This window comes from Salvelinus namaycush, chromosome 29 (assembly GCF_016432855.1).
Source record: "Salvelinus namaycush isolate Seneca chromosome 29, SaNama_1.0, whole genome shotgun sequence".
In the NCBI taxonomy this organism is placed as follows: domain Eukaryota; kingdom Metazoa; phylum Chordata; class Actinopteri; order Salmoniformes; family Salmonidae; genus Salvelinus; species Salvelinus namaycush.
Window position 1 is genome coordinate 23,347,294 of NC_052335.1, and position 27,145 is coordinate 23,374,438.

The 27,145-nt window shown below is 40.5% G+C and overlaps 1 long non-coding RNA gene and 1 pseudogene across 1 annotated transcript; one reads left to right on the plus strand and one right to left on the minus strand.

Annotated features, from left to right (window-relative positions):
* The first annotated feature begins 2 nt into the window (after positions 1 to 2).
* On the plus strand, positions 3 to 18,202 carry LOC120024488 (annotated as a pseudogene).
* Positions 2,304 to 8,751, minus strand: LOC120024489. The gene is made up of 5 exons (XR_005472860.1): positions 8,154 to 8,751; positions 3,248 to 3,374; positions 3,042 to 3,163; positions 2,871 to 2,944; positions 2,304 to 2,719 (listed from the first exon to the last, which is right to left on the minus strand). It is a non-coding gene; the product is annotated as an uncharacterized LOC120024489 (long non-coding RNA).
* Positions 18,203 to 27,145: the final 8,943 nt, after the last annotated feature.

Below are 27,145 nucleotides of genomic sequence, written 5' to 3' on the forward strand. Positions count from 1 at the left end.
GCATGGCGGTTCTTCTTGAAACAACATTTGGTGATATAGTAATTTATTTATTTACAGAACGGCCTAAAAGTAAGAAAACATGCACCAACGTTAATGTCTGGTTACACACAGCCTACATTTGATAATGGCATTTGCTCAAATTAAACTTTTATTCTATTGCTAATCATTGACAATCTATAGCATATTGCTAGCTAGCTAGTAAAGCTAAATGTTAGCTAACTTGTTAGTATTATATTTCAGATAACTCGCTAACATTTCAGAAACATAGGATTGCCATGGATACGCTTAATATGACAGGTTACTCTGTGTTGATGTGGTGGATCACTGAAACTAAGGCCGGGAGAGAATTCCTAGCCCAATATTAATGGTCTAAAGGAGTCTCACGTTAATCCTTAAAAGTCCAAGGACCGTACATTTTCTGTTTAAAGGCGAATTGGTTTGGAAGCCAAAACAGCCAAATTCTCAATCTAAACGTGAATCAATTCTCAATTGCGGTACGGTTCTAGAAGTTCACAACGTAGTCGAGAGAAATATTTGAGGTGACAGACAGTGGTGCATACTCTTGCCTGCATCTAGTAGGTCTAGGCTCTGGTGTAGTTGTCATTAGTCCAACAGTTGTAAACGAGAGTTTCTATTGGACAAATTCATATGTTTATCCCCATTTCGTTCCGTTTACGAAACGTTTTTCAACAGAATCGGCGGAATGAATACAGCCCTGATCGCGCACAAAAAGTTCACTTTCATAGCCACATACAAACAGCTTGTTGTATTCGTTCTCGCTTCTACGTGCTCTCCTCTTCTCACATTTTCCCTTTGCTGGTGGACTTCAATGCACAACACATCAGCTGCCTGTGACCTAGCGAAAACTTTTCCATATCATAACCGCTACATCGTTGTCACCATATTAGCTAAAGTAGCTTCATAGTTAACATAGCTAATAACTAACGCGTTAGTAAACCCTCTACAATCATGCAGTATAGTCCGTAAACAGTTTAGCAGTTAGACCGGTGGCAATACATTTGTAAAACCAAAAGCTTACCTTGACTTGGAAGAGTTCCACCGAGGTAAAAACAGGTTCAAGTTGGATAATCGCGCTTTCAAACCACTTGAGCCACAGACTCCAAATAAGTGTCCTGATGCTGGAAAAATTTCGCACAACATTGCACAGGTCTTATTTTCACGATTTGGACATTAATTCGCTTTCCAAAACGAATAAACATGTGGAAATGTGAGCAGCATTTTGTATTCCCAGTTGAATTAGTTAGGGAACGTAAACAAAGTACAAACTTGTTTACGTTCGAATTTCAATGTGACCTACTTGACTCAAACAAGGTTCAGAATGTCCACTGACTACCCTTCTATATTGCAAACCCTTTGGTTTGTTAATTTGTCTCACACGTTTCTACATACATTTTTAAAATTTCAATAGCACCTTGCTCATGTGACCTAACTTCCAACAAGGTTCAGAATGTCCACTGTGGGCCTACACATTGCACACCCTTTAGTTTGTAAATTTTCATCTCACATGTTTTTACATGAATTTTTCAAACTTTCAGATTTCAATAGCTCCTTGGTCATGTGACCTACTGGACTCAAAGAATGTTCAGAATGTACACTCAGTGGGTCTAAACATTGCACACCCTTTAGTTTGTCCATTTTCATCTCACATGTTTGTACATTAAATAAAAAAAATAAAAAATACAATTTCAATAGCTCCTTGGTCATGTCACCTACTGACTTCAAACAAGGTTCAGAATGTACACTCACTGGGCCTACACATTGCACACCCTATAGTTTGTCCATTTCCATCTCACCTGATTTTACATGAATTTTTCAGAATTTAAAACTTCAATAGCTCCTTGGTCATGTGACCTACTGGACTCAAACAAACTTCAGAATGTCCACAGACCAGCCTTATATATTGCACACTTGTTTGTGTACTATAAAATCACGCAGTATAACATACATTTTTTATAGTTTTAAATTTCAATAGCTCCTTGGTCATGTAAATTACACACCTAAGAAGCGTGCAGTGGATATACACCCATGTTGCATAACCTCTAGTCATGTATCTTCTATATTGTTGTACATTAATATTAGTTTGACAATTAGGGGGTCCAGTGTTGTGTTAACCCTTTCCTTTAATATTTATCTACAATAATTGGTAGTTCTAAGTACTTATTTTCCCTGTTTTTTTTATTTATTTTGCCACAGTATTTAACAGCGGTACACAATAGGAGAGAGACAGATAATATCTCCTTTCATCGTTAATATCAACCATAAAGGAAAAGGGCAAAGTACGAGAGTCATGTTATTAATTGTCCAAAGCAGGGATGGAGAGTGAGCTAGTGAGGTAGGCTGCAGTGGGTTTGTTGGTCAATACATATACTGAACATGTAACCACAGTAATGGTGGCCAGAAAATCAATGAATGAAAATTGAATATTGAAAAATTAAACATAAATTGTAGACCTTTAATCTTTTCCAACATGTCAACATACACTTTACTTCAAATAAGTACAAAACATTTCACAGTGTTAACTTTCTCTTTATCCCTGGTTGGTGTACATTTCAGAGCCTCTTCAGTGTGGATAGGGTATATCATACATTTTCAACAACAAAGACAGCACTTCCAGTTTTGTGTTCTTCACTCTGAACTCTTTTGTCTTCATTCCTAGGCACAGCACATGGAACCACCGTTGGCATGCAAAACATTCAATCTAAAACAAAACAAAGCGTAACACGTTATAAATTATATCAAATATCAATGCAGCATGACGAATTAGCCATCCATTGTGTTATATAATAAATTGTCTTGCATGCCGTCACTGTTGTCAAAAGATTATAAACATGTTAAATAAAGTTACTAACCCAGTCAGTCTTTGGGCCACATCCAGGTTCTTTATCAGTGGCACACCTGAAGCAGTTGTTGGCTTTGTTGAACTCTGAAATCATAGGCATGAACTGAACATATGGCTGTCCCACACAACTACATAAAAATAAAGAATTTACATTTACTTTGAATTAAATGTCATTACATACCAGATATTTTTAGTATATCCTCAGCCATTTCTTTTCGCAGTTGCTCCATGTGTTTTTTGTGAAGGTTCTATATCAATTTGGGAGGGGATGTTGGGGAAGTTTTGTGCAACTTCCTTGGCCATCTACACCAAAAAATAAAATAGACTTTTTGACCTAATTGTCACATAACAGCGAACCATTCATTATTGAAAATATAACTATCAAACCTGCATTACAAAGACCCCGCAGCTGAAGGTGTCCTGTTGCATGGTGTGAGTTATTTCCCATCCTTTCCACTTTAAGTCCACCCAGTTGTCTTTTCCATGACAGGATCTTCTCATTTTGAAGTATTCTCTTTTTTATGTAAACATAATGGAATTCTGATTAGTTATAGGCAAATAAATATGCAGGCCAAAACTGTATGCTGATTTCCTTATCACTATAATCTAATAGAGGTAATTTCCTTTATACCCCATTCTACACACAACCTACAGTGGGGCAAAAAAGTATTTAGTCAGCCACCAATTGTGCAAGTTCTCCCACTTAAAAAGATGAGAGAGGCCTGTAATTTTCATCATAGGTACACGTCAACTATGACAGACAAAATGAGAAAATAAATTCCAGAAAATCACATTGTAGGATTTTTTATGAATTTATTTGCAAATTATGGTGGAAAATAAGTATTTGGTCGATAACAAAAGTTTATCTCAATACTTTGTTATATACCCTTTGTTGGCAATGACAGAGGTCAAACGTTTTCTGTAAGTCTTCACAAGGTTTTCACACACTGTTGCTGGTATTTTGCCCCATTCCTCCATTTAGATCTCCTCTAGAGCAGTGATGTTTTGGGGCTGTTGCTGGGCAACACGAACTTTCAACTCCCTCCAAAGATTTTCTATGGGGTTGAGATCTGGAGACTGGCTAGGCCACTCCAGGACCTTGAAATGCTTCTTACGAAGCCACTCCTTCGTTGCCCGGGCGGTGTGTTTGGGATCATTGTCATGCTGAAAGACCCAGCCACGTTTCATCTTCAATGCCCTTGCTGATGGAAGGAGGTTTTCACTCAAAATCTCACGATACATGGCCCCATTCATTCTTTCCTTTACACGGATCAGTCGTCCTGGTCCCTTTGCAGAAAAACAGCCCCAAAGCATGATGTTTCCACCCCCATGCTTCACAGTAGGTATGGTGTTCTTTGGATGCAACTCAGCATTCTTTGTCCTCCAAACACAACGAGTTGAGTTTTTACCAAAAAGTTTTATTTTGGTTTCATCTGACCATATGACATTCTCCCAATCTTCTTCTGGATCATCCAAATGCTCTCTAGCAAACTTCAGACGGGCCTGGACATGTACTGGCTTAAGCAGGGGGGCACGTCTGGCACTGCAGGATTTGAGTCCCTGCCGGCGTAGTGTGTTACTGATGGTAGGCTTTGTTACTTTGGTCCCAGCTCTCTGCAGGTCATTCACTAGGTCCCCCGTGTGGTTCTGGGATTTTTGCTCACCGTTCTTGTGATCATTTTGACCCCACGGGGTGAGATCTTGCGTGGAGCCCCAGATCGAGGGAGATTATCAATGGTCTTGTATGTCTTCCATTTCTTAATAATTGCTCCCACAGTTGATTTCTTCAAACCAAGCTGCTTACCTATTGCAGATTCAGTCTTCCCAGCCTGGTGCAGGTCTACAATTATTTCTGGTGTCCTTTGACAGCTCTTTGGTCTTGGCCATAGTGGAGTTTGGAGTGTGACTGTTTGAGGTTGTGGACAGGTGTCTTTTATACTGATAACAAGTTCAAACAGGTGCCATTAATACAGGTAACGAGTGGAGGACAGAGGAGCCTCTTAAAGAAGAAGTTACAGGTCTGTGAGAGCCAGAAATCTTGCTTGTTTGTAGGTGACCAAATACTTATTTTCCACCATAATTTGCAAATAAATTCATAAAAAATCCTACAATGTGATTTTCTGGATTTTTTTTCTCATTTTGTCTGTCATAGTTGAAGTGTACCTATGATGAAAATTACAGGCCTCTCTCATCTTTTTAAGTGGGAGAACTTGCACAATTGGTGGCTGACTAAATACTTTTTTGCCCCACTGTAAATTATAGGCACTGAACCATTTACAGGAGAATAATAAAAGTAGCATATAGGATCCAAACCTATCACAGAGTGAATAAATGTAGAGTGTTTGTAGACTTTAAGAAAAAAATATTAAGTGACAGTTTCATCAGTACGTGCTTAAAGAAAGTCATATCACAAAGATCACAGATGACAGTTTCCAGTCTAAGTCTATGACAATCGAGAATTAATTGTAAGCACCAAAGTGTGTTAGTGTGTTTGTCAAAATAATATCTGAAAATGTCAGTTGTTGAACATAATACTTCTATTTGCAATAGCAATTTATGATATATGCAGTTGAGGAATATTCCATGTATCAACACTACATGTAATCTACATACATGTATGACAATGGGACCAGCACAGGACGTAATACACCCTTACAACAATCTACTTTTTGATCTTCTTGACTTCTTATTTGGTAAACTGCTACTGTGTGTCAAGAAAAGAGCCCCAATTAGTGGTTAGTGTACTCCAGTAAAAAATGGCTGGTTTAGATGAAAAACTATTGCCCTGTGTCCCCGTTCATAGGGGCATGAGAGACTAGTCAGTGGTAAAATTGAGTTGGCATTTTATTGGCCCAAACACCCACAAGGTTGAGGTTACTCATTGACAGTAATTAGTCTTTTTTTTTTTTTTTGCATTGACGCATTGTGTCAAGAATAGGATCCAAAGTGTTAGGAAATATTTGTTACCATAAATACAAAGGAGGATGTCTCTCCTCATACCTCTGGCACTTTAGTTAGACTGCCAGACTGTGTAAAAACTTTATGATGGGGCCGGCAACGGAGTTCCCATTGACTAAGCACCACGGAGACCAATCAGGAGAGAATACATACAGGTCAAGGGTGCCAATTGAAAGTCAAGGAGTGTGTCTGTGCCTTTTGGATTACTCTCTCTTTACAGAGAACCCCTGTGGTTCAAGTCAAGAGCTACCTTTCCCTTTCAGTCTGCTCTGCGAGTGTCTGAAAGTGACAGAGCCAGCAGCCAAGAGAGTTTTTCACAGTATGTTATAAAAAGTTATTACACTTATGAATGTATGTAAAATGCTAATATGTATTAGATCCAGTACAGTGGAATAACTATAGTGACTACTATATAAGGGTAGTCACTGGACATTCTGAACCTTGTTTTGAAGTCAGTAGGTCACATGACCAAGGAGCTATTGGAATTTGAATGTTTGAAAAATTAATGTAAAAACTTGAGATGAAAATGGACAAACTAAAGGGTGTGCAATACATAAGGGTAGTCAGTGGACATTCTGAACTTTGTTTGAAGTCAGTAGGTCACATGACCAAGGAGCTATTGCAATTTGAAAGTTTACACATTTTATGTAAAAAAATGTGAGATGAAAATGGACAAACTAAAGGGTGTGCAATGTGTAGGCCCACTGAGTGTACATTCTGAAACTTGTTTGAAGTCAGTAGGTCATATGACCAAAGAGCTATTGAAATTCAAAAATGTAAATAAATATTTTAAAATAGTGTGAGATGTAAATCGACAAAAAGAAAATGTGTGTCTATGCCATCGGGTTAGCTACAACCAGTTTTGAATGTTTTAGGAGTAATGGTTAAAGAGCTATTGAAATGTGAAAAATTAGATTTGTCAATATGTTGACGGTCCCTAACTGCTGTTGATGGAAGTAAGGAAAACTACAGGCGAATATCCGGCAAATATCCAACCTGAAACTGTCTTTACTTCGGTAATATCACTCTCTGTTTGAGTAGGTTAAACTAGCTAGCTGCATTTGCTAAGTAATTTAAGTGAAAGTAAAAAATGTAATAAAAATATATATAATTAGCTCTCTCTCTCCCTCCTCCATTTTTTATTAATTAATTAGTTCAAACCTGTTCAACTTGTCTTTCTCTCTGAGTAGCCTAACATTACTCACCACGTTATGCATTGCAGTGCTAGTTAGCAGTAGCTTATTATTTCAGTACTAGATTCATTCTCTGATCTTTTGATTGGGTGGACAATATGTCAGTTCATGCTGTAAGAGCTCTGATTGGTTGGAAGATGTCCTCCGGAAGTTGTCATAATTACTGTGTAAGTCTATGGAAGGGGATGAGAACCATGAGCCTCCTAGGTTTTGTATTGAAGTCAATGTACCCAGAGGAGAACAGAAGCTAGCTGTCCTCCGGCTACACCATGGTGCTACCCTACAGAGTTCTGTTGAGGCTACTGTAGACCTTTATTGCAAAACAGTATGTTTTAATGTGAGAACAATAACTTTAAATGTTTCACTATTTTTATGAAATTCACTGAGGATGATCCTCCTCTGAAGAGCCTCCACTGCTGTATACTGTTTTGACTGGTTTTAACACAGTTGCAGCTGACAGTATTTTTTCAGTGACAACACGTTTGTGGCGTCCATCTTCTGTTTACGCACAGGTGTTCAGAGATGCAGATAGCTAATTACTACAGGTACTCCACTCTGTCTTCCGTAAACAAGCAATGTAACATGGAAATATGGCAGTGTGGGAACCCTAACCCTATAAAGTTGTGTATCCAAAACCTTATCGCAAAACTCCCCCATACAGAAGACACCTTTTTTCTCCAATGATTCTTATGTGTGATTGTAATGGAACTGAGAGTCAGGATCAACGGCTATGGAATTCCTAATGTCTTGTGATGTGTTGCTCTCATAATGCTGATAATCTCCTTTTTTAAAGTTATGCAAAATCAAATTCTACAACTACTGCCTCGTCCACAATGTCCAAAGAGACTTTATTGTGCAGACTGGAGATCCAACTGGGACTGGCTGTGGTGGAGAATCTGTCTATGGGTCAGTCCATTTCATCAGCATCAATGTCTAAAATCATCACAGCTGTTTTTTATTTATTACAGGAATGTTGATAGGTGAAAAATGTGTCGATGTGCCCTGAGCAAAGCACTTAACCTTGCCTGAACGTTTACTCCAATGGTTACTCCATTGATTTTCAGTCTGACCGAGGTAGCCCTTAAAAATACGCAATGGTCTCTACAAGCCAGAATGTTGAATACAATGATATTTACACTTACTTTACCAGTTGTACATGCTGTTGATCCTTTTGGCGGTAAGAACAGGATATAGGGTATTCACAGGCGAGTGTTGTTTATTCAACTTTTTTTCAGCGCCGGTATGTCCCTTGTGTTTTCAATCTCTAGACTCATTGCACGTGATGCACAATATGTAAACAATAGCCGAATGTAACTGAACGTAGTTGACCGAAGCATGTTTCCTCATAATCAGCTGGAAGTGTCTGCGGTTCGGTTTGTCATGTGCGAATTGCAACAGTATTGAAAATAAAACCGGATACAAACCGATATACAGACCAGTGTACTGAAGGTCGGGTTGATAGCATTTCCCTGTGGATCTTTATATCAGAGTACTTCAGACATAGGGAAAAAATCAGCGGAAAAAGTTAGAACAACATTCTGACTTGTAATGTGTTGATAATTCGTTTTACTTGAGACAGGAGACCAAGTGGAGACATAGGACGAGGTGGATAATTTTATAATAAGGCAGGTTTATTCAAGTGTAAAAATATTATGCAAAGCGTGCAGCACGGCTCTTTCTATCTGATCCGTATGGGGTCGTCAGGAAAAGGGAGAGTTTCCACAGTAGTACAGTTTTATATATAGACAACAAGCAAAGTAGGTTGATCTGCGAGTCTGGCCTTCCGATTGGACGATCTGGGTCTTGGGTAGTCCTGTACAGGCCTGGTGTCCACGTTCCATTGGTTCCTGAGGTAGTTCTTTGTCTGGAGCTCCAACCCTGAGTTGTGTGTGTCTGAGTGATTGTCATGGGGGAGGGGAGTTGTGGGTGTCGTGCATTTGTCCAATGAGTCCAGCTTATGTCCAATATAAAAGGGAGTGTGTATATTGTGTCAACCATAGCTAATGTTGAGAAGTTGTTAAAACAAGTTACCAATATCTAATACAATTCCTTACAAATCCCCCTCTTCACGTCTCACCAGAGACGTGACATAAAGTATATAAAAAGACAAAACTAAAGGATAAAATTTGTCAGAAGACAAATTTTTGATTCCCTCTCTTCACGTCTCACAAGAGACGTGACATAAAAGTATATAAAAAGACAAAGCTAAAGGATAAAATTTGTCAGAAGACAAATTTTTGATTCCCTCTCTTCACGTCTCACAAGAGACGTGACATAAAAGTATATAAAAAGACAAAGCTAAGGGACAAATTTTTTAATTCCCTCTCTTCACGTCTCACAAGAGACGTGACATAAAAGTATCTTAGTCCTCAAATAGATAGACAGGTCCAGCTTCCCCATCCTCAAGCAATGGGAACATTTGGGCCCTTTCCTGATTAGGGTCTATGGCTGCAGTTATAACACGGCTAGCAAGCGTGCGCGCACATGGAATGCAACAGCATCCACAAAGTACAAGAATGGCCGCAAAAACAGAAATTGATACTAGGATGGAGGAAACCAGCGTCTTATATTTACCAAAAGCATCCATCCATGAGTCCCACATAGTAGTGTCCACTCCAGAATGCTGTTTCATCTTACCATTAAGGGTACGAAGTCCCTCCAATGCTACAGTCAGACTCCCATCCGTAGCTGTGTTATTGGGAATGAAAGTACAACACTGTTCACCAAACATTTGCACAGACCCCCCCCCCGTTCAGCCAATAACATATCAACCGCGATTCTATTTTGAAATGCCATCAGGGACGTAGCTGCCAATTGTCCATGGACCGCCTCGAAGCCTTGTTGAGTCCAATTGCCCAGTTTCTGGACATTAAAATGAATGTAGTTAATTCTGTCCACATTTTTATTAACTGTTCACCACCAACAGACAGAAGATTCAAACCCAGCTTTCACTTGGTCCACCAGTTTATATTCATCTGGCACCCCCTAGGGACACCAATAGCATCAATGTAAGTTGAGTCGTAAATGAGCAAGGACCAAAAAGGAGACCACTCCAATAACTACCCCTGGAGTGGCCAACCACACATTAGTAAACCAAAAAACGAGAATATGTTAAACCCTCCGGTCCATCCCTCTATACAACCTGTACCAGGTGGGCTCGTCGCCACCCGGGAACTTCAAACCTTCACAACAGGGAGGACAAACATCACTTTTTATTCATTCAACAACATCATCTACAGCAAACCAAGGGTCCTCCTCTGTCAGCCCACTCTCCTGCGGAAGCTCGTTTTCGTATCAGCCTCTCCAACTGGAGCATCAACCAGAGGCCCCTTACACATCTGTAACAAACTTCTTCAAACAAGGTATGATACAGGCAACACAGAAATGAAAAACCACAACTAGTGTCAGAAATCCAGTAATCGTCCTTGCAGTGTACTTACCAAAACAACCACCCAGCCAGGGGAACAGTCCACTCTCCTCCACACCTGCAAGACCCTTCATCTCCACTGATAACCTTGCCAACCCACTCAGAGCTTTTGAAATGCTCCCATCCGGACTAGTATTGTTAGGAACAAACGTGCAACACTGTTACACCTCCCTTGTTGGCCAGACTTATGTCCAGTGTTAGTCTATTGTGTCTACTGGTTTGTGAGGCAGCATCCAATTGTTCAGCCATCCCTGTAAGTCCTGTGTGGGTGTGTTTGACAAATCATCATTAATTATAGTAGATATAATTGATCCAGACCTTTTGTTTTAGCATCAACAATAGCTGGGCCAATGATGGGCATCAGATGCCACAGGCCATCATTCCTGGTTAATGTCTGGAATTCGTGGGGGACCCCTATTGGGACCCCCAACAGGTTGGTGTGCATGTTATCTGTACCCTCGGACCAAGGAGCGTCACGTTTCTGCCGTCTCCTGGGTTGGTCCCAAGCCTCTGTGTCCTGTGTAGCTCCCAGAAGTTGATTAGCTATAATAATAGGCAATGGTGGTATCAGACTGGCCAAAACACATGAGCAACGACAATTTCCTTTCAAAAATAGGGTCAACCGCCTGGCAGGTCCACACATCCACCATACATCAGCAACACCTCTAGTTAATAGTGGTATTAGTGATGCAGGTAGTAGCAGGGAGCCTTCCATAGTCTATACCTCTACCTGTACCAGTGATACAGCTGTTATGTCCCCCATATGCCTTAACTCCCCACGGTACCTTCTGGGGAGGGACCACTGGGAACACAAGACTCAGAGTCTTACACAGGGTTGAATTTGGCTTGAACTTTTCCAATATGCACATCCAACCTTCCCCATTACTTAGGACAAATGGGTGAGCAGCCAGAATAGGTCTGGCATGTCCACATACGACACAGTCCTTTCTATTAAGTGTTTTGTAGGCCAACCACATATTCTCCCTTTCCTCATAACCAGTTTCAGTCCCCAAATGTTCACTATCTGAAATGTCTTTTATATTTATTATCTGTACCAGATTGGAGAGCTTAGGTGATGGCGTGGGACTTGGTCTTGAAGTGGTGGAGGAGACCGGCTGAACCCTGGTCCGTTGGAACTGGTGGTGGTTCTGGCAGCACCGCGATGGTAACATCCCCATCGTATCCTGATCAAACAGCTCAGGACTACAAGCAGTCCTGTAAAACCCCACCCTCTCTCAGAGAACACATCATCAGCCAGAGATCAAGCAACACTTTCACTTCTATGAACGTACACAGGGTTGAGAGGTCAGGGTCAGGGATTCTTCATTAAGGAGTTGATCCCCGAGCTCTATTAGCAACGGTTCTTCTCCTTAACTCTGTGTTCATTCGGCAGTGTCAGTGTGTCTCACCCTCCAAGTGCGATATGCCCCCAGGTCGAGTGATTCACCTTCTCCCTTGATTCACCTGCAATGTATAAACTCTTGGACATACAGGTTTGGTTAACAAACAGTTCCTCATTTGTTCTTTCTGATTATATATTTAACTTCTATGCCTAATTTTTTAGCTATAAATGTTTAATTTTAAATAAGTTTATTATCCAATGGGCCCCATCCTTTCCCAGTCCACAATGTACCCTCCTTCGTTTGATACCTGGCTCTGGCCAGGTATCAACCTTACCTACTCTAAATAATAACCTTGTACATCATATTATAGGAACGTCCCTTCTATTCCCCGCATATCCAATTCTCCCCTGGGCGCACATCCATATCTATTCTTTTCCAATTCTCTGTCAAGTGACCTTTCTACTTTGAAATGTATCTGTGCTGCTTATATATGTTAACCCATTTCCCTCCTATCTTATTTCACAGCCCACCTTGCTCATTTCCTGGTCCACCCTCCCCACTCTGCTCTCAAACCTTCAAGGTCTCAACAGTGCGGGGTAGACCCATCTGTCTGCCTTTTTCTATGTGTTCCTTTACAATATTAACTAAGTGTCTCACTGTTTTGACTTTATCTGCATGGATTTAAAAATAACAACAGGTCTTATAGTGTCAACCTTTAAAGTCCTAACATAACCTTAATTAACCTATCTCTATCTTCTAATGGCCAATACAAATGCTTACCTTATGGTCAAGAGTTATAAACTCTATTATAATCAATTTACCTCAAAACTAGTATCCCAAATGACACAATCTCATTATTCTCACCACATTTCCCCGCGAGTGATCAAGTCGCCGGAAAATGCAATGGAAACAGAAAACAGGTCAAAATGTTACACCTACATTCGTGTTCCATATCTAAACATACCAAAAGAACCCTTTATCTTCTCAAAGTCCCTTGCCTAAATAAAACTCAGAAAGTAAAACTCCTATTCCCATATGAGTGTATTCTTTTAAGATATCTTATCTCTGGGTACACGGAAACCCTTAACCTTAATGTTTACTCCAAAAAACAAAATTATGTCACCAGCATTCAACCAGTCGGCTGGGAGACCATTGGGTGCTGCAATACTGCCATCTTCTGTCCATTCTCTGCACAGCTCTCCACCCACTCTTATTCAACCTTCTCAATTTGAGCCATTTTAGTTTCTTATTTTAACTATTGTTTTCTAAATTTTTTAATTTTTTTTAATTTTTTAATCTATTATTACCTAGTTAGACTAGAGTGTCCGTGACATACATCCATGGGGATCCGGTTATAGCTATTCTATTAACCATGTGAAAGTGCCCAGGGACACCCCAAATATCAGTAGGAATATCACAAATAAGGGGCCAGATATCCCTAGCCTTGCCCAGGGAGGGAGAAATATCCCTCTAACTGGGCGAGGTTCCTTTATCAGGGGAGACGGAGTTTGATTCCGCATCACCTGAGTCAGGAATGTCTTCCTTTGGAATCGAATTTAAGCTGTTTAAATCAGCTCTGACTTCTGTCAGTGTTCTAGAAGGGATTGGGGCTGGAGTGCAATGTGTGAGGTGGTGCCAAGGTGCGCCTGATTTACCTTTGACCTGGACTGAGTGTGAAGTAACCTCCCCCACTTCGTACAGTCCAGTCCACCTGGGTTCTAGCCACTTTCTCTTGTGGACATTAACCCCACCCAGTCACCAATTTTTACCTTCCGTGTGCCAGATCTCCCTTCTGCTTCCCCGTTGGACCTTGTGAATCTGTGTGGAGAGAGCTGCAGAAAGTTCCGTCAATTATCAAACATTACAATTTGTTGTACATCAAGGGCGGGCATATGACCTCCCTTCCTTGGTGAACCCAGCATGACTCCTCCAGCCATTGTCTCATGAGGAGAGAGATGGGTGCCTGCACCTGGAGAGGCTATCATGGCCAGCAACGCCAGGGGCAGGACTTTAACCCAAATCAACTTCAAACCTGCACATACATTTGATTGGCGCGTTCCACGAGACTTATGAGATTGTGGCCTGTACACTAACCCCATCATTAAACAACATCACTCGGCGGTCACTTAAACACAGCCTCAACCTAGCATATGGCTAATTAGTAGCAATCGGTCTCGTGGAACGTTCAATCACTCTCATTAATTTGGAGAGTTTCAGGTTTAATACCATTACTCCTATATCAAGCTTAGATTTATCACCGATGCTCCTAGTTGAAGAATATTTCGACTAGTCCCAGATTACTAATGCGACTTGAATCCCAATACGCCAAGCTTAGATTTATCACCGATGCCTCTAGTGGAGTGCCATATCCACTAGCCTCAGATTACTAATACGACTTGAACAGGCTACATTACATTTCAACACTTTGAGTTTCAAGTTTAATACCATTACTCCTATATCAAGCTTAGATTTATCCCCGATGCTCCTAGTGGTGTGCCATGTCCACTAGTCCCAGATTACTAATTCGACTTGAACGGCGTCAAGCTTAGGTTTATCCCCGATACTCCTAGTTGAAGAACAATTCAACTAGTTCCAGATTACTAATTCGACTTGATCAGCCTCAAGCTTAGATTTATCCCCGATACTCCTAGTTGAAGAATAATTCAACTAGTTCCAGATTACTAATTCGACTTGATCAGCCTCAAGCTTAGATTTATCCCCGATACTCCTAGTTGAAGAATAATTCAACTAGTTCCAGATTACTAATTCGACTTGATTTTATACTTCGCAAATATCTTTACACAATGCCTTAGATTCTAAACAATTCCACATAAATTTAGCAACAATTCACTCACCTCAGTACTTCTGATCATTAAATTTAGATATTAGCTATAATACAATATGCAGATTTTGATTAAACCGGCTCTGCTTACCTTAATATTTTCGAGCTCTTTGATCAGTTTCCTGGGTGAGTTGAATCGCCGACGTCTCCCTCGAGCGGGTCACCTCTCCTTCTTGAATCTTTCTCCCTCTCGTCTCCTGTCCGATGAATTTTCTATTGGGCCGAATTCAAATATGTTTTAACCATCCTCTGCTACCAAGTCTGTTGATAATTCGTTTTACTTGAGACAGGAGACCAAGTGGAGACATAGGACGAGGTGGATAATTTTATAATAAGGCAGGTTTATTCAAGTGTAAAAATATTATGCAAAGCGTGCAGCACGGCTCTTTCTATCTGATCCGTATGGGGTCGTCAGGAAAAGAGAGAGTTTCCACAGTAGTACAGTTTTATATATAGACAACAAGCAAAGTAGGTTGATCTGCGAGTCTGGCCTTCCGATTGGACGATCTGGGTCTTGGGTAGTCCTGTACAGGCCTGGTGTCCACGTTCCATTGGTTCCTGAGGTAGTTCTTTGTCTGGAGCTCCAACCCTGAGTTGTGTGTGTCTGAGTGATTGTCATGGGGGAGGGGAGTTGTGGGTGTCGTGCATTTGTCCAATGAGTCCAGCTTATGTCCAATATAAAAGGGAGTGTGTATATTGTGTCAACCATAGCTAATGTTGAGAAGTTGTTAAAACAAGTTACCAATATCTAATACAATTCCTTACAAATGGGACTGTTAGAGACGAGTGTGTAAATATTTCACTCTTGGTTTCTAAAAGAGGCTACACTTAACCCGAATTGCTCCTGTAATTCGCTCTGGATAAGAGCGTCTGCTAAATGACTAAAATGTAAATTTAATTATGTCTTTTCTATACCACCAGTAAACTTTATGGAGAGCAGGCCCGCTTCTTTGATGCAAATAAAAACCCATGGATCAAACAGAAAGAAGGGGATGGTGTCCATGGTAAACAATGGCAGTGACCATCATGGTTCTCAGGTTGGTAAAACTGCCATCCAACTCCTCAGTATTTTGGGCTCCCAAGTGGCGCAGCGGTCTAAGGCACTGCATCTCAGTGCTAGAGGCATCACTACAGACACCCTGCTTCGAATGCAGGCTGTATCACAACCTGCCGTGATTGGGAGTCCCGTAGGGCAGCGCACAATTGGCCCAGCGTCGTCTGGGTTTGGCCGTCATTGTAAATAATAATTTGTTCTTAACTGACTTGCCTAGTTAAATAAAGGTTTGATTTAACTGCAGTTTGAAAACAACAAAGTTAGCCTACTGATTCGAGCAGGATAGATAGCAAGCGTCTGAAATCTCATAAATGTTCAGGTCAGCTTACTTGTGCTGTAACAATCTCTTTACCCCCCAGTTCCCGATCACCACTGGTGAGGTCCACACTGTGTTAGGTGATGTGTCAGAGGGTATTGGCGTCTTGGATAAGATTAATGACACCTTCGTTGATAAGGACTTCATCCCTTTTCAGGATATCAGGTCAGCAGATTTCATTTCCTTGAACCATATTTAAATGCAGCAATGTTAGGGGTAAATTAGAATAGAATTGAATGTACTGTACACCTTTTGTTGATTTGCAAAGTCAAACCCTCATTGGTGTGCAGAGTGGTCGTATTGGAGCAGAGGAAGTGATCAACAACACAGATGGTAAGGAGGCTGAGGAGCTGGATGAGCTGCTGAAGGAAGACCCGGGCCATCCTTCTGGAGATGGTGAGATGGGGGTCTTGTGGTTCTGTCCACCTAACCTTGTAGAGGATGCACATACTTTCAGGTGTGATGGCAGAGGAGATTTTGTAACACTCCACATTACCACTTTGTGTACTGATTGCTGTTGAAGAACCCAACAGTAGTTAATTAGCTGGTAAACATATTAGTGTTGTAAAGATTATATGGTGGTTTTATGAGAGTTTTGTGGTTTGAGATGTTGCCGTGTGTATGTGTTTATGTGCATATGTGCTTGTGTAGGTGGGTGATCTTCCTGATGCAGAAGTGAAACTTCCGGAGAATGTTCTGTTTGCGTGTAAGCTGAACCCTGTGACCACAAATGAAGACCTGGAAATCATCTTCTCTCGCTTCGGACTTATTAAATGGTAAGATAGACTCCTTCACGCTGTCTATTTCAACATACTGGCCTCCATGACACTACGATACATATTTAATTAGAAATAGACCTAGTCCTAACCATTTCAATATTGAAATTGAAAGGAGACTTGGTAGAATATTGGTGTATTATCCTATATTAACATGTTCTTATTTCTGTACAGCTGTGAGATCATCAGAGGCTTGAAGTCAGGAGAGTCTCTGTGCTATGCTTTCATTGAGTTTGAAAAGATGTGTATTTGTTTGGTTTTCACTTGATTTCTATGTACCATGAGTTAGCATAAAGTTATTTTAGCCCTCTTTAAACGTTGAAAAATGATCCACTCAGATTCACAAGTCCCAATCAAGACTAAGCTAAAAAGCGATTCATTTTGGAATCGTTTAAGTGCAGTTATGCAGAATACACATAGAGGGCACCAGTTAGTCAAAATTGAGAGAGTACACATTAATTCACTTGAAAGGGTTTTGTTTACTGAATTGATAGGTTGTTTCCTTATTCACTATACACATAAGGGCTCAGTTGACCCTCTTAGATATAATTGATGTAATTTCTCTCCACAGGAGGGGGACTGTGAAAAGGCCTTCTTCAAGATGGACAACGTGCTCATAGATGACCGACGTGTACATGTGGACTTCAGCCAGTCTGTCTCAAAGATTAAATGGAAAAGCAAATGTATTCACTTATTAAAACATAACTCATTAACTTCTTTTTAATATTTTGGGTTTTTCAGTAATTCCATTATATATACTTTCAGAGACTTTAAGCCTTAATCAGGCACTTTAGCTAAAGGATGTGCCATTTACCTTCTCTTCTAAGTAGAGAACTTAACAAGGTATTTTTTGGTTTTCTAGGTGGGAAGTATACGAAGGATGACTTCAAGGCCTATGAAAAAGACGTGGGATACAAATGAGCTCTTAAGGATAAAGTCAAACCCAAGCCAGAGTATCCTTAAATGGTTTTATATTTGCTATTCATATGAAGTGAACGATAGGGGTTAGAACCGTGTAAAATAACTAAACTCTGTGCACCATTTCACATAGCAATCAGGTTAGAGAGGTCAACTATTGTGAAGATGTTTCTGTTGGAGGAAATTACATTTCTCTGGAAGAAAGAGTTTCTCTTTGAAATGTTGTCTTGGAAAACCTTTTACAGAATTACTCGCTTTACTTCCTCAAGTTTTACTTAATGTTCCCAAAAGCTCCAAGTACGACCTGCTTTTAGAAGAAGAAGGAACGAGCCATTGGCATGCTGAGAAGAAACACAAAGACAAGAAGCACAATCACTCGGACAACAAGGACACCAGGAAGTCCAAGAAATCCAAGGTTGACTGAAAATGTCTCCCCAACTCATTGTTTGTGAAAAATGTTCTTTGTTTCACAATAATGTTCAGTCAGAGCATTAGAGTAAGAATATATGTGTCACGCCCTGGCCTTAGTTATCTTTGTTTTCTTTATTATTTTAGTTAGGTCAGGGTGTGACATGGGGGATGTGTATTGTCTAGGGGTTTTGTATGTTTATGGGGCAGTGTCTAGTCTAGGTGTATGTATGTCTATGGTTGCCTAGATTGGTTCTCAATTAGAGACAGCTATCTATCGTTGTCTCTGATTGGGAACCATATTTAGGCAGCCATATTCATTAGGTAGTTCGTGGGTGATTGTCTATGTCGCATGTCAGCACATTGTTTATATAGCTTCACGTTCATCGGTTTGTTGTTTTGTTTAGTTTATAAAGTGTACTTCGTTTTTCGTCTTCAATAAATAGAAGAATGTATTCTAACCATGCTGCGCTTTGGTCCTCCTCTCTTCCACCATATGACGATCGTGACAATATGAGTAAGCATGGCTCATGTGATTTGGGTATGGCCTATTATTTCAACAGTTGTGACACCAGTCACTCCAGCTATACAGTCATTCCGCGGAGTATGACTTGGCTGTGTTACTGCAACTCCAAAGATTTTTCTCTAACCTTCCTCAAACCTCTTTCTCTCCCATGTTATACCTACAGTGGGACAGGGAGGAACCCCGGCGGGAGAAAAAGACAGACTGGCAGCATTCTCACTCCAGGGAAAGAAACGACGGCGGCGGCCACCATAAGCACAGCAAGTCCCATGAAAACCACCGCCCGGAGGGCCTTGACAAGGGCCACAGGGAGAGTAGCCGTAGTCACTCACCCAAGAAGTCTAAAGACAAGGAGAGGAGCAGACACCGATGATGGGAGAGGAATGGGATTGAGGTCCGTTCCATTTCAACTTCCATCAATTATGGAATTGGAAATTCCTCTTTAAAAATAAATGTCAGTTCTTTTCATGAATTGACTGAATTGAAATGGAATTGGTCCTCCCAAATACCTGCCTCTGTGGCCCCTACTACCCTACCACCACCACCCATGTCTGGGAGAGCAGAACCAGGGACCCATCATGACTAAAACCTCGGCAGTTAGTAAGGTTGTATAAGTATATTTGTTTTTTAGTTTGACTTATACCTACCCCACCTCTCTTTCTCTGTTCATCAAAGGGCGGGTGAATTGTTTTTTCCCCCATGTTTGTCTTTGACCTTTTACTGTAGTTTCTTACAGATTTTGTAGAGTAAATAAATTAAGTGGGCATGGAAAACATGAGTTGTCTGTCTGAGTGAGTGCACTGCAGAGGGAATTCCCTGTGTAACCCTCTCCACGAGGTCGGCCAGTGTGATATCACTGAAATGGCATGATATCTCACCTTCCACCTCGCTGAGTGAAAACAAGTGGGAGGAAGCAATGCTAGCTGAAAGTTGTGTGGGCTACATTTATAAATGAGGGATCCACTTTTGGCGACAGTTTTAAATGTTTTGGGTCTGTGTATCTTGGCAGTACTGTCAGAAAGGGTATCAGTTAGCCCAACCTGAATCCTGTGTTGAAGTATATTGGGATGTGAGGGGAAAACCAAAAGAGAGCTAGGCTATATGTAATTCGATACAGTCCTGACCAAAAGTGTTCAGAATAATGTTTTCAGCCTTGGCAGTCATAGAAGAATAGCACAGTGAGGGTTAGTGTGTGCAGCTAGCGAACAGTCGTTGAGTTTTCCACAGGGCCTCTCCTTGTGCAATGCTGTGGGCCACCACTTTTAGCCCCCTCTTGAGTTCCCTGAATTAAAGCACGAGAGACCCAAGTCAACATTCACCATGTTTGGTCTGTTGACATTTGGAATCATTTCACATTTGGTTGTTTCTCAGAATGAGATGCCATTTTGAAGCTTCCCAAAATGGGTTGTTTTTAACTTGTGTGGGGGTGGGGTGGTGGTGGAACCAGATGGTTGTTGGAGGGAAGCCGGTGAGGTTTAGCGTGGTTCAAGTTGTAAAAAGGCTGCAGAGAGACAGAGGTATGCAAGTTTTGTTTTCCACCCCCATATCTAACCACTGTCAGACTTCCCCAACAGCCCACAGTACCTGAGTGAGAGCAAATTAAACTTGACAAAAGGAGTGAATATAATGGCCCTGTAGAAAGGTAAATCATGAGCAGACAGTTGTAGGATCCCACGGTCAGAAGCTGATTCCCATCATTGACCAGAATTAGGAAGGACCAAGGGAAGTGTACAGTCCTTTGACAGTCATAGTCATCCATTTTGTTCTAGAGACAGCCAGGTGTACAAAGTGAAATGTCTCCCCACTGTGCACACACTGGTTGAATCAACGTTGTTTCAACGTAATTTGTCAACGTATTGTGACGTGGAAGCATATGTGGAAATAAATAGTATTTCAAAAAAAGTTATCAAACTACTGTTTTCAATCTCATTTCAACCAGCTTGTAAACACTGAAATTAGGGTAAAACTTAACTTGACTAACAGGTTGTTACATCAATGTATTTAAGTCAGTCAATCTAATTCCAACATAATCATCAGAACTGTGTATACATTGAAATTGCGTTAAATTCCACGTAGAAACGTTAATCATTTTCATACTATATTGGGTGGTTGAAATTGTTGAATTTCATATTTGATTAGGCATATTTGATTTGGCCATATTTTAATAGTAAAATGGTATGTTTGAATCAACGTCATTATTTTAATGTCATGCCAACAACCTAAATAAAGAGATATATTGAAATAAAATGTGAAGCTACAGTCCCAGTTCCTGCCAGAACATTGCCTACTGGTACATGAGGGGTAATGCACCTCAGTGAGAACAAGTCTACCATCCAGATGCCTACATCTATGTACTAAAGCCTTGTTCACACTGCAGACCGTAATGCTCAATACAGTTTTGTTACAAGTGACCAACTCAGATTTGTTTTTGTTCAGACAGTAGTCATTTGCTAACATGGCTACGCTAGTTGTCATAGTAATGACGGGTGTGTGGACAGTGGTTAAGGCTGATTGGTGGTGCTCATGCTTCCTATCAATCAGAAGTTCTGTAAAAAAAAACTAAGGTGACAATGCCTGCCATGGATGTTCCCCAGTTGCTTTGAATGTTCAAAAAGATAAGATGAGCCAACTTTCAAAACTAGTCCTTTTTGTCTAGCCTCAGCAATCAACTAGCTAGGTAGCTGTTTAGCTTTTGAGCACATTTACTAATTTGTTTGTAAACAGTTAACAAGCTAGTTAGCTACCACATGTTCCTAATATACAGTGCATTCTGAAAGTATTCAGACCCCTTGACTTTTTCCAGATTGTTACATTACAGCTTTATTGAAAAAATTGATTAAATACTTTTCCCCCATCATCAATCTACACACAATACCCCATCATGACAAAGCAAAAACAGATTCTTTGAATTTTTGCATATTTAAAATAAACGCTGAAATCCCATTTACATAAGTATTCAGACCCTTTACTCAGTACTTTGTTGAAGCACATTTGGCAGCGATTACAGCCTCAAGTCTTCTTGGGTATGATGCTACAAGCTACGCACACCTGAATTGGGGGAGTTTCTCCCCTTCTCTGCAGATCTTCTCAAGCTCTGTCAGGTTGGATGGGAGCATTGCAACACAGCTATTTTCAGGTCTCTCCAGAGATGTTGGATCAGGTTCAAGTCCAGGATCTGGCTGGGCCTCTCAAGGACATTCAGAGACTTGTCCTGAAGCCACTCCTGCGTTGTCTTGGCTGTATGCTTAGGGTCGTTGTCCTGTTGGAAGGTGAATCTTTGCCCCAGTCTGAGGTCCTGAGCGCTCTGGAACAGGTTTTTATCAAGAATCTCTTTGTACTTTTCTCTGTTCTTCTTTCCCTCGATCCTGACTAGTCTACCAGTCACTGCCGGTGAAAAACATCACCACCGCATGATGCTGCCACCACCATGCTTCACCATAGGGATGGTGCCAGGTTTCCTCGAGACGTGACGCTTGGCAGTCATGCCAAAGAGTTTCATCTTGGTTTCATCAGACCAGAGATTCTCCCTCGATTGCTCAGTTTGACCAGGTGGCTATCTCTAGGAAGAGTCTTGGTGGTTCCAAACTTCTTCCATTTAAGAATGATGGAGGCCACTGTGTTCTTGGGGACCTCCAATGCTGCAAAAATGTTTTGGTACCCTTCCCCAGATCTGTGCCTCGACAATCCTGTCTCGGAGCTCTATGGACAATTCCTTCGACCTCATGGCTTGGTTTTTGCTTTGACATGCACTGTCAACTGTGGGACCTTTATATAGACAGGTGTGTGCCTTTTCAAATAATGTCCAATCAATTGAAGTTACAACAGGTGGACTCCAATCAAGTTGTAGAAACATCTCAAGGATAATCAATGGAAACAGCATGCACCTGAGCTAAATGTCAAGTCTCATAGCAAAGGGTCTGAATACTTATATATATATATGGTATTTCTGTTTTTATTTTTAATACATTTGAAAAAAAATCTAAAAACCTGTTCACTTTGTCAGTATGCGGTATTGCTTGTAGATTGATGAGAAAAAAAAACATATTTTTAACGTAACAATCTGGAAAAAGTCAAGGGCTCTGAATACTTTCCGAATGCACTGTAAATGAAAACAGTACTGGTTGATAGATTTTTTTTTTAAATTCAATGTATTTTCAACGTTGATTCCACATCACAATACTTTGAAGGAACGTTAATTCAACCAGTGTGTGCACATGCAGTGAGTGGGTCAGTTGTAAGAGCTAGGAATGTATTTGTGCAGTTAAGCCTTTTGAATAGTAGTTAAAGATAAGGCTAGACAATAACTTATTCGGTCAACAATACAAATCTGCTCAAATGTTAGAAAAACTTCACCCACTTTCAAGTTGTTCTTTTCTGCTTTGTTATACAAGACAATCCGATGTAGAATAAATGGCCTGATATCTATTGTTTCTTATGTGCATGGCTGTGCATGAATTTGGCGTCTGATGTTTTCTAGTGTTGATATCTACTGTGATATAAAGTGTTTGTCAGTTCCAGGAAACGTATCAGGTTCTTTTTAAAGGTTCCACCCTCTCACTTATTTCCCCTGTTATCAAATAAATATCAAACAGCTCAGTGAAAGTGGCGAGGGCGGGTCCTCCTGAGACATAGAGCCAGTGGGTGAGTAGGAGGAATAGAGAGCTCTCATTTGCCTTGCCTCCACAACTGTCAAGTGATATTTGATTGCCTCATGTCTTGAGGTTAGTCACAACCACGGTGCGTCCTTTATTGAAAGGGGGAGATCAAGCTGATCCTAACTGTTATAGGCCAATTTCTATTTTGCCCTGTTTATCAAAAGTGGTGATACTTATACTCAGCTGGCCCCTCCCAAGATGTTGTGTTGAACGCTCTACAACAAAGCTTTCTTAGTGTCCAACAAGCTTTCTCTGCCCTTAAAACTTCTTAGGGCTGCAATCCCGTTAACGGGAACGATATGACAACAGCCAGTGAAAGTGCAGGGCGCCAAATTCAAACAACAGAAATCTCATAATTAAAATTCCTCAAGCATACAAGTATTTCACACCATTTTAAAGATACACTTCTTGTTAATCCCACCACAGTGTCCAATTTCAAAAAGGCTTTACAGTGAAAGCACCACAAACGATTATGTTAGGTCACCACCAAATCACAGAAAAACACAGCCATTTTCACAGCCAAAGACAGGAGTCACAAAAAGCAGAAATAGAGATAAAATGAATCACTAACCTTTGATGATCTTCATCAGATGAAACTCATAGGACTTCATGTTACACAATACATGTATGTTTTGTTCGATAAAGTTCATATTTATATCCAAAAACCTCAGTTTACATTGGCGCCATGTTCAGAAATGCCTCCAGAATATCCGGAGAAATTGCAGAGAGCCACATCAAATAACAGAATAAACTGTAAACTTTGATGAAAGATACATGTTTTACATAGAATTAAAGATAAACTTGTTCTTAATGCAACAAAAGCAAGCCATACAGTTACCCGCTAAATTGTGGAGTCAACAAAAGTCATAAATAGCATTATAAATCTTCACTTACCTTTGCTGATCTTCGTTGGAATGGACTCCCACTTCCACAAGAAATGTTAGTTTTGTTCGCTAATGTCCATCATTTATGTCCAAATAGCTACTTTTGTTAGCGCGTTTGGTAAACAAATCCAAAGTCACGAAGCGCGTTCACTAAAAGCAGACGAAATGTCAAAAAGTTCCGTAACAGTCAGTAGAAACATGTCAAACAATGTATTGAATCAATCTTTAGGATGTTTTTAACATAAATCTTCAATAATGTTCAAGAATTCCTTTGTCTTCAGAAATGCATAGAACAGAGCTCGCTCTCACATGAACGCGCATGGTCAGTGCATGTTCAGCTCATGATAGACCTTACTCAATCCCCTCTCCTTCGGCCCCACTTCACAGTAGAAGCATCAGACAAGGTTCTAAAGACAGACATCTAGTGGAAGCTGTAGGAAGTGCAAACGGACCCATATCCCACTGTGTATTCGATAGGCGATGAGTTGAAAACCTACAAACCTCAGATTTCCCACTTCCTGGTTGGATTTATTTCTCAGGTTTTTGCCTGCCATATGAGTTCTGTTATACTCACAGACATCATTCAAACAGTTTTAGAAACTTCAGATTGTTTTCTATCCAATACTAGTAATAATATGCATATATTAGCAACTGGGACTGAGGAGCAGGCAGTCTACTCTGGGCACCTCTGGGCACCTTTTCATCCAAGCTACTCAATACTGCCCCTGCAGCCATAAGAAGTTACTCCGAACACCTCCAAAACAAAGGTAATGTGGTTTGGTAAGAACAATGCCCCTCTCCCCACCGGTGTGATTACTACCACTGAGGGTTTAGAGCTTGAGGTAGTCACCTCATACAAGTACTTGGGAGTATGGCTAGACGGTACACTGTCCTTCTCTCAGCACATATCAAAGCTGCAGGCTAAAGTTAAATCTAGACTTGGTTTCCTCTATCGTAATCGCTCCTCTTTCACCCCAGCTGCAAAACTAACCCTGATTCACGTGACCATCCTACCCATACTAGATTACGGAGACATCATTTATAGATCGGCAGGTAATGATGCTCTCGAGCGGCTAGATGTGCTTTACCATTCGGCCATCAGATTTGTCACCAATTCTCCTTATAGGACACATCACTGCACTCTATACTCCTCTGTAAACTGGTCAACTCTGTAAACCCGTCGCAATAAAACCTCTTAGGCCTCACTCCCCCCTATCTGAGATACCTACTGCAGCCCTCATCCTCCACATACAACACCCGTTCTGCCAGTCACATTTTGTTAAAGGTCCCCAAAGCACACAAATCCCTGGTTCGCTCCTCTTTTCAGTTTGCTGCAGCTATTGACTGGAACGAGCTGCAAAAAACACTCAAACTGGACAGTTTTATTTCCATCTCTTCATTCAAAGATTCAATCATGGACACTCTTACTGACAGTTGCTGCTTCGCGTGATGTATTGTTGTCTCTACCTTCTTGACTTTGTGCTGTTGTCTGTGCCCAATAATGTTTGTACCATGTTTTGTGCTGCTACCATGTTGTGCTGCTACCATGTTGTGCTGCTACCATGTTGTGTTGCTACCATGTTATTGTCATGTGGTGTTGCTACCATGCTGTGTTGTCATGTGTTGCTACCATGCTGTGTTGTCATGTGTTGCTGCCATGCTATGTTGTTGTCTTAGGTCTCTCTTTATGTAGTGATGTGGTTTCTCTCTTGTCGTGATGTGGGTTTTGTTCTATATTTTTTTTATTCGATTTTTTTATCCCAGCCCCCGTCCCTGCAAGAGGCCTTTTGCCTTTTTTATACGTCGTCTTTGTAAATAAGAATTTGTTCTTAACTGACTTGCCTAGTTAAATAAAGGTTCAATTACTCTTTCATACGCCTACAGCTCAACGTGCTCAAGCCGCCCATATGAGTCATGTGATGATCATGTTGAAGCCTGTTGTCGATGGTGTCACACGTCATGATTACCTGCTGTGTTCCTTCTCCATTTCACCAATGTGTGGAAGAAAAACCATAGCTTTAAAGGAACTGAAAGCACAAATGTGTTTTTTTTCTTTCTCCAATGGTGTAGATCTTACTCACTGTGTATTTACAGTACCTGATTGAAAGTACACCAAGAGGATAGACCAGTAATCAACCTGTGAGGCAGAAACCTATGTTTAGATAATGTACTAAACCTTTATCTTTGTAAAGACCAAACACTTGGAACTGCACTAAAAAGCAGTCATTCATTCATTCACTTAATAGCATATCCATCAAAATAAATCAAATCTACTTGCTCTGTAAAATGAACCCTCCACTTATTTGATTTAGATTAGATTTATTAGGATCCCCATTAGCCAAAGCCAATGGCAACAGCTAGTCTTACTGGGGTCCGACACATAACGAAAAATACATTATAAATAACTTATCCATTTATTCTCAGTACATGCAGGTAGATAAGGATGTTTAAGACACTTTCCTAGGAATCTCTACCAGTTTAACTGCTGTATGTGGAAACTGTTCCTGAGAAAACCGCTGTCATGCATGGCCTACGAGGATGCCTCACCCTAACCAGAAATTCATTTATTTATTTCTTTAAACATATTCACGAAAATATTCTGTAAATATATCAATCATCAAATGTCTTGTTTTGTCATTAAGTACCTCAAGCATCCACATTGAGAGGTAACTAACCTATTGTATTGTGTCACAATGCAATTTTAATCATCCGAATAAGGTTTACTGTACATTGAGCATTATGCTGTGCTGTATGCATGCATGCAAAATATTTGAACTGTAGCTTGGGTGACCATCATCTGTTGTTCACCCAACTCCTTTGTAACATGATACTATATTGTCCAAATACATGTATTCAATATTTGTCATACGTTTTAAATCTCATGCAAATATGTAGCCTGGGTGTTTTTGCATATTTATGTGTACTGAATAAATATAATGTCCTTGAATCTAAACCTGTATGGCCAAAACATTTAATTTAAGAGCAACT